Here is an 8,936-nt window from a genome sequence, read left to right as displayed (position 1 = left end):
TGACTGCTGTCTAGTGATCCACTCCTGGATTACTTTGGTACCTCCCTGCTAAACTTATAGCAAGGCACACATCAGGTCTGGTACATAACATAGCATACATGATAGAACCTATGGCTGAGGCATAAGGACTGGCTTTCATTTTCTCTCTATCTTCTGTAGTGGTCGGTGATACGTCTCCAACGTATCTATAATTTTTGATTGTTCCACGTTGTTATATTATCATTCTTGGATGTTTTACAATCATTTTATAGTCATTTTATATAAATTTTTGGTACTAACCTATTGACATAGTGCCTAGTGCCAGTTGTTGTTTTCTACATGTTTTTTACATCACAGGAAATCAATATCAAACTGAGTCCAAACGCAACGCAACTCCTGGAGGAATTTTTTTGGGCCAAAAGAAAGCCAATGGGCCAAGGAAGCACCTGGGGGGCTCCTCGGGGGAGCAACACCCACTAGGGCACACCAGGGGGCCCAGACGCGCCCAGGTGGGTTGTGCCCACCTTGGGTGCCCCCGAACCGCCTCGTTGCTCTATAAATACAACAATATTCCAGAAACCCTAGGAGAGTCGACGAAATATAGCCCGAGCCAGATCCAATCGCGGAGTCCAGAACCACCAGATCCAATCTAGACACCGTCATGGAGGGGTTCAGCACTTCCATTGGTGCCTCTCCTATGATGCGCGAGTAGTTCTTTGTAGACCTACGGGTCCGTAGTTAGTAGCTAGATGGCTTCCTCTCTCTCTTGATTATCAATACAATGGTCTCTTGGAGATCCATATGATGTAAGTCTTTTGGTGGTGTGTTTGTTGGGATCCGATGAACTTTGAGTTTATGATCAGATCTGTGTTTTTATCCATGAAAGTTATTTGAGTCTTCTTTGATCTCTTATATGCATGATTGCTTATAGCCTCGTATTTCTTTTCTGATATTTGGGTTTTGTTTGGCAGCCTTGATCTATTTATCTTGCAACGGGAAGAGGTGCTTTGTAGTGGGTTCGATCTTACAGTGCTTGATCCCAGTGACAGAAGGGGAACCGACATGTATGTATCGTTGCTACTAAGGATAACAAGATGAGATCTATATCTGCTGCAATAGATAAACATATCTCGTCTACATCATGTCATCATTCTTATTGCATTACTCTGTTTTCTCATGAACTTAATACACCAGATGCATGCTGGATAACGGTCGATGTGTGCAGTAATAGTAGTAGATGCAGGCAGGAGTCGGTCTACTAATCTTGAACATGATGCCTATATAATGATCATTGCCTGGATATTGTCATGATTATTTGAAGTTCTATCAATTGCCCAACAGTAATTGTTTTCCCACCATTTGCTATTTTTCTCGAGAGAAGCCACTAGTGAAACCTATGGCCCCAGGGTCTCTTTTCATCATATTTGCCTTTGTGATCTATTTTTCTCTTGCATTTATTTTCAGATCTATTAAACCAAAAATACAAAAATACCTTGCTGCAATTTATTTGTTCCGCGATCTATTTATCCTATCTACCACTTTTTACCTCACGTTATTTGCCTATCTTGAGGCACCGTACCCGGAAGGGATTGACAACCCCTTTAACACGTCGGGTTGCGAGAATTTGTTATTTGTGTGCAGGTGCTGTTTACATGGTGTGATGAGGTTCTCCTACTGGTTCTATAACCTTGGTCTCATCACTGAGGTAAATACATACCGTCGCTATACTGCATCATCCCTTCCTCTTTGGGGAAATACCGACGTAGTTCTAGCAGACATCAAAAAGAATTTCTGGTGCCATTGTCGGGGAAGATCTTCAACATCAACCAGGTTCCTAATCACAAATCTCATCTCCTCGCAATTTACATTATTTGCCATTTGCCTCTCGTTTTCCTCTCCCCCCACTTCACATAAATTTGCCGTTTTATTCGCCCTTTTTTTCGTTCACCGTTTTCTCGTCAGATCTGTTTTTGAGTGCAATCTTGTTGCGAAGTCATCATGACTCAAGAGAACACCATGTTGTGTGATTTCTCAAATACCAACAACAATGATTTTATTAGCACTCCGATTGCTCCTCCAGCCACTAGTGCGGAGTCTTGTGATATTAATACTACTTTGTTGAATCTTGTCATGAAAGATCAATTTGCCGATACTCCTAATGAGGATGCTGCGTCCCATCTTAACACATTCGTGGAATTATGCGATATGCAAAAGAAAAAAGATGTCGACAATGATGTTGTGAAGTTGAAATTATTTCCGTTTTCTTTGCGAGATCGTGCAACATTTTGGTTTTCTTCTTTGCCTCGCAATAGTATCGATTCTTGGAACATGTGCAAAGATGCTTTAATCATTAAGTATTTTTCGCCCGCAAAAATTATTTCCCTTAGAGCCCAAATCATGAATTTCAAGCAACTTGAACATGCGCATGCTGCACAATCTTGGGAAAGGATGAAATTGATGCTAAGGAATTACCCAACTCATGGGTTAAATCTTTGGATGATCATACAAATTTTCTATGCAGGATTGAATTTTGTTTCTCGTAAACTTTTAGATTCCATCGCGGGGGGGGGGGGGGGTACTTTTATGGAAATTACATTGGGTGAATGTACTAAATTTCTAGACAATATTATGGCAAATTACTCGCAATGGCATACCGAAAGAGCTTTTACTAGTAAAAAAGTCAATTCGGTAGAAGAAATAAATTCTTTGAGTGAAAAAGTTGATGCTCTTATGAAGTTGGTTGCTAATAAAAGTGCTCCCATTGATTTTAATGATGTGCCTTTGTCTACTTTGATTGAGAAAAATAGTGATGCCATAGATGTGAATTTTGTCTCGCGAAATAATTTCAACAACAATGCTTATAGAGGTAATTTTTCCTAGGCCTTTTCCTAGTAATTCCTCTAATAATTATGGTAATTCCTATGGTAATCCCACCTACAATAATAATAGAAACACCTCTGATCTTGAGAACAATATTAAAGAATTTATCAATACGCAAAAGGCTTTCAACACTTCGATAGAAGAAAAGTTGAATAAAATTGATAATTTGTCTAGAAGTGTTGATAGAATTTCTCATGATGTAGAAACTCTCAAGATGAATTTTTTTTGCCTAAAGTTGAAAAATCAATTAAAGATCTTTATGTTTCTATGGATGAAAGTAAGAAAAGAACCGCTATGCTTAGAGCTAAAAGAGAATTTTTAGAAAAAGCATTTTCTAGTGATTATTATCATAAAAGTGATGAAGATCTTAAAGTGATTGGTGTTTCTTCTATTGATTCTTTGTTTAGTAAATTTAAGATTGATGAAAAAGGGATTGGAGAAGAGTCAACTTTAGTTAGAAGGCGTCCCTATGATTCGGAGGGTGAAATCTTGTTGAAAAAATTGATAAAAGTGGGTTTGAAGAGGTCAAGACTTTAACTAGTGATGTGCCCACTATTTTGGATTACAAAGACTTTAATTATGATAGTTGCTCTTTGATTGATTGTATTTCTTTGTTGCAATCCATGATAAATTCACCCCATGCTTATGAACAAAATAAAGCTTTTACTAAACATATTGTTGATGCCATGATGAAAGATTTTGAAGGAAAGTTGGAATTAGAAGTTTCAATTCCTAGAAATTTGCATGATGAATGGGAACCTACTATCAAAGTCAAGATTAAAAATTATGAGTGTTTTGCTTTATGTGACTTGGGTGCTAGTGTTTCTACAATTCTGAAATCTTTATGTGATGTGCTTGGTCTTACCGATATTGAAGAATGCTCTTTAAATTTGCACTTAGCGGATTCTACTATTAAAAAGCCTATGGGAAGAATTAATGATGTTCTTATTCTTTAAAATAGGAACTATGTGCCCATAGATTTTATTGTTCTTGATATTGATTGCAATCTGTCTTGTCCAATTATTCTTGGTAGACCGTTTTTGCGTACTATTTGTGCCGTGATTGATATGAAAGAAGGCAATATTAAATTTCAATTTCCACTAAGAAAGGGAATGGAACACTTCCCTAGAACAATAATTAGTCCACCATATGAATCAATCATGAGGGCATCTTATGGATCTAGAACCAAAGATGACAACACTTAGATCCTACGCGTTATGCCTAGATAGGGGCGTAAAACGATAGCTCTTGTTGGGAGGCAACCAAATGAATAATTTTTTTGCCTTTTGCTTTCTGTTCTTGAGTGTTATCACAATTAGTATACTATTGTGATTGTGTTTTTCGTGTTTTAATTAGTGTTTGTGCCAAGCAAGACCTTTGGGAAGACTTGGGTGAAACTTTATTTGATCTTGCTAAAAAAACAGAAACTTTTGCGCTCACGAGATTCATTGTCATTTTTACAGAAGAGTGATTTTAAGTTAATTATTTTTGCACAGGATTAATAGACAAATTCCTCACGTCCACCAATTTATTTCAGAATTTTTGGAGTTACATAAGTATTCGAAATTTTCAGATTGCTACAGACTGTTCTGTTTTTGACAGATTCTGTTTTCCTTGCGTTGTGTGGTTGTTTAGATGATTCTATGGTTTTCTTTGATGAGTTTTTGCCATAGAAAAGTTGGAATACAGTAGATATAATTCAAAAACAAAATAATAATAGGTTTGATACAATACTTATAGTAGTGGTTTGGTTTCTTATACTAACGGATCTCACGAAGGTTTTGTTTGAGTTTAGTGTGATTGAAGTTTTCAAGTTTTGGGTTATCTTACGATGGATGAAGGAATAAGGATAAGCAAAAGGCTAAGATTGGGGATTCCCGAGGCACCCCAAGATAATATTCAAAGAATTAGCAAGCAACTAAGCTTGGGGATGCCCCCGAGTGGCATCCCCGCTTTCTTCTAATGACCATCAGTATTTTACTTGGAACTATATTGCTATTCGTCACATGATATGAGTTTTGCTGGGAGCGTCTTGTATGATATGAGTCTTTGCTTGTTTTGCCTTGTGTTTTAAGTGTTGAATCCTTGCTGGACACACCCTTTTAAGAGAGCCAAAAATTATGCTATGCTTGCTCATATGCTTCACTTAAATTTTTAGAGCCATGGACTTGCTCTAGTACTTCACTTATATCTTTTTGAGCATGGTGTGCTTTGTTAATTTTGAAGAAATGCTCTCATGCTTCACTTAGATTTATTTGGGAGTTAGTAAATTTTTAAGAAATTCTCTCTTGCTTCACTTAGATTATTTTGAGAGCAAGAAAAAATCTATGCTCATGATCTTCACTTATATTTGTTTGAGCTTATCAAAAGCAACATATGAAAATAGTCCCAAAGTGATAGATATCCAAGGAGGATATAATAAAAACTTTCATGAAGATCATTGGACAAAATAAACTTGATTCTTAGTAATGGTTTTGAGATATGACGATATGATATGTGAGTCATGTTGATGAGTAATTGTGCTTTAGTAAGAATATTGATGTTAAGGTTTGTGATTCCCTATGCAAGCATGAAAGTCAATAGTTATGCAATGAATTTTATATCCTACTTATGGTGCATTATTCTGTGTTATTTATGCTTAATGCTTGGGTATGAGATTTTTCGCTTTTTGGTTGGTCGCTTCTCAATCTTTTTGCTAGCCTTCATTTTGCACTAAGTATGATCACTACTTGTGCATCCAAAACCCTTTAAACCAGTTTTGCCATATGAGTCCACTATACCTACCTATATGCGGTATTTCCATGCCGTTCTAAGCAAATTTGCATGTGCCATCTCTAATTTTCAAAATAAATTTCTCTTTTGTGTGCTCTACTACTCGCGAGGTGGTAAAGGGTAGCCAATATTTTCCATGCTAGGTGTGTTATTCTCACAATGAATGTTTATTCACTTGTCATTGCACGAGAGTACGACAAAAGTATTAGGGATGCCCAGTCCCGAAATGAAAAATGAATTTATTTTATGTTGTCAAATAATAAATTCCTTGGATAGTGTTGGTATGGAGGGCACCGTGGATACGACTAGCCATGGAAAGTGAAAGTTATGGTGGAAAAAGGAATAAACTTTATTTTCTGTTTGGGAACCGCCTATGATGTATCTAGCATGGAAAGTGTTGGGATGCTCCAAGTCGTTTTCGTTGGTAGGAAAAGAATGCCTCTCAAAAATAATTTTATCTCTCAATTTAAGCTTTGAGCTCTGGCACCTCTACATATCCCTACTTCCCTCCGCGAATGGCCTTTCTTTTACTTATGCATTTTTTATTTTGAATTTGAATCTCTATCTTCTCTTATAAAGCGCCAACTAAGGGGCACTATGACCGTATTTGAGCATTGGATATAGCTAATATTCGAGTGTGTTTCATGAATGGATCAATGATTGAGCATTATGGGCTAGGGATAACTTGCCTTAGTGTTGATATTTGAAAGACATGGTTGCTTGTTGGTATTCTTGAGTATTAAAGTCTTCATGTCAAAACTAAACTATTGCTTTGAATCATATAAAAGTCCATATGTCCATGCTATAAAGAAAAGAATATGATGAACATGTTAGGCAGCATTCCACATCAAAAATTCTGTTTTTATCATTTACCTACTAAAGGACGAGCATGAATTAAGCTTGGGAATGCTGATACGTCTCCAATGTATCTATAATTTTTGATTGTTCCATGCTGTTATATTATCATTCTTGGGTGTTTTACAGTCATTTTATATCATTTTTTGGTACTAACCTATTGACATAGTGCCCAATGCCAGTTGTTGTTTTCTGCTTGTTTTTTACATCGCAGGAAATCAATATCAAACGGAGTCCAAACGCAACGCAACTCCTGGAGGAATTTTTTGGGCCAGAAGAAAGCCAATGGGCCAAGGAAGCACCTGAGGGGCTGCTCGAGGGGAGCATCACCCACCAGGGCGCGCCAGGGGGCCCAAGCGCGCCCTGGTGGGTTGTGCCCACCTCGGGTGCCCCCCGAACTGCCTCTTTGCTCTATAAATACCACAATATTCCAAAAACCCTAGAAGAGTCGACGAAATATTGATCCAGCCACCGCGGAGTCCAGAACCACCAGATCCAATCTAGACACCGTCATGGAGGGGTTCACCACTTCCATTGGTGCCTCTCCTATGATGCATGAGTAGTTCTTTGTAGACCTACGGGTCCGTAGTTAGTAGCTAGATGGCTTCCTCTCTCTCTCTCTTGATTATCAATACAATGGTCTCTTGGAGATCCATATGATGTAAGTCTTTTGGCGGTGTGTTTGTTGGGATCAGATGAACTTTGAGTTTATGATCAGATCTATGTTTTTATCCATGAAAGTTATTTGAGTCTTCTTTGATCTCTTATATGCATGGTTGCTTATAGCCTCGTATTTCTTCTCAGATATTTGGTTTTTTTGGCCAACTTGATCTATTTATCTTGCAATGGGAAGAGGTGCTTTGTAGTGGGTTCGATCTTCGGTGCTTGATCCCAGTGACAGAAGGGGAACCGACACGTATGTATCATTGCTACTAAGGATAACAAGATGAGATCTATATCTGCCGCAATAGATAAACGGATCTCGTCTACATCATGTCATTGTTCTTATTGCATTATTCTATTTTCTCATGAACTTAATACACTAGATGCATGCTGGATAGCGGTCGATGTGTGGAGTAATAGTAGTAGATGCAGGCAAGAGTCGGTCTACTAATCTTAGACGTGATGCCTATATAATGATCATTGCCTAGATATCGTCATGATCATTTGAAGTTCTATCAATTGCCCATCAGTAATTGTTTTCCCACCGTTTGCTATTTTTCTCGAGAGAAGCCACTAGTGAAACCTATGGCCCCCAGGTCTCTTTTCATCATATTTGCCTTTGTGATCTATTTTTCTCTTGCATTTATTTTCAAATCTATTAAACCAAAAATACAAAAATAACTTGCTGGAATTTATTTGCCTATCTTGAGGCGCCGTACCCGAAAGGGATTGACAACCCCTTTAACACGTCTGGTTGCGAGTATTTGTTATTTGTGTGCAGGTGTTGTTTACGTGGTGTGAGGAGGTTCTCCTATGGGTCCGATAACCTTGGTCTCATCACTGAGGGAAATACCTACCGTCGCTATACTGCATCATCCCTTCCTCTTTGGGGAAATACCGACGTAGTTCTGGCAGACATCAGCCGGGCCTTGAGTCTGACTCAGCTTCACACTCTTTGACTGATCCATTTTGAACTTCTTCAAAACTTTATCAACGTATGTGCTTTGTGAAAGTCCTATCAAGCGTCTTGATCTATCTCTATAGATCTTGATGCCCAATATATAAGCAGCTTCACCGAGGTCTTTCATTAAAAAAATTTATTCAAGTATCCTTTTATGCTATCCAGAAATTCTATATTATTTCCAGTCAACAATTTGTCATCCACATATAATATTAGAAATTCTACAGATCTCCCACTCACTTTCTTGTAAATACAGGCTTCTCCAAAAGTTTGGATAAAACCATATGCTTTGATCACCTCATCAAAGCGTATATTACAACTCCAAGATGCTTGCACCAGTCCATAAATGGATCGCTGGAGCTTGAACACTTTGTTAGTGTTGGGGAACGCGGTAATTTCAAAAAAATTCCTACGATCATGCAAGATCTATCTAGGAGATGCATAGCAATGAGAAGGGAGAGTGTGTCCATGTACCCTCGTAGACCGAAGCGGAAGCGTTTCAATAACTATAGCGACCCGACCCGAATGGGTCAAGTCTTTGTGCTTACGTGTCATCCCTGGATCGGTATGCTGACACACACAGTACTCGAGGATTTATAACAGAGGTAAATCACATGTATAAATAACATAAATAATATTACCTCAATCCAAATATAGCGGAAGCAACAAGGTTGTGGATTCCCATCAACACCAACGGCAAAGTTGAGTGTAGAAATCGTAACCCTAACGTATCACTTACTCGTCGTCTGAAAAGTCTGCAACATGAAACGTTGCAGCCCGAAAACGGTTCAGCACATGGAATATGCTGGCAAAGTAACACATAGAG

The sequence above is a fragment of the Triticum aestivum genome, chromosome 3B (genome assembly GCF_018294505.1).
Source record: "Triticum aestivum cultivar Chinese Spring chromosome 3B, IWGSC CS RefSeq v2.1, whole genome shotgun sequence".
Taxonomy (NCBI): Eukaryota; Viridiplantae; Streptophyta; class Magnoliopsida; order Poales; family Poaceae; genus Triticum; species Triticum aestivum.
Note: the sequence above shows the minus strand (reverse complement) of the source record.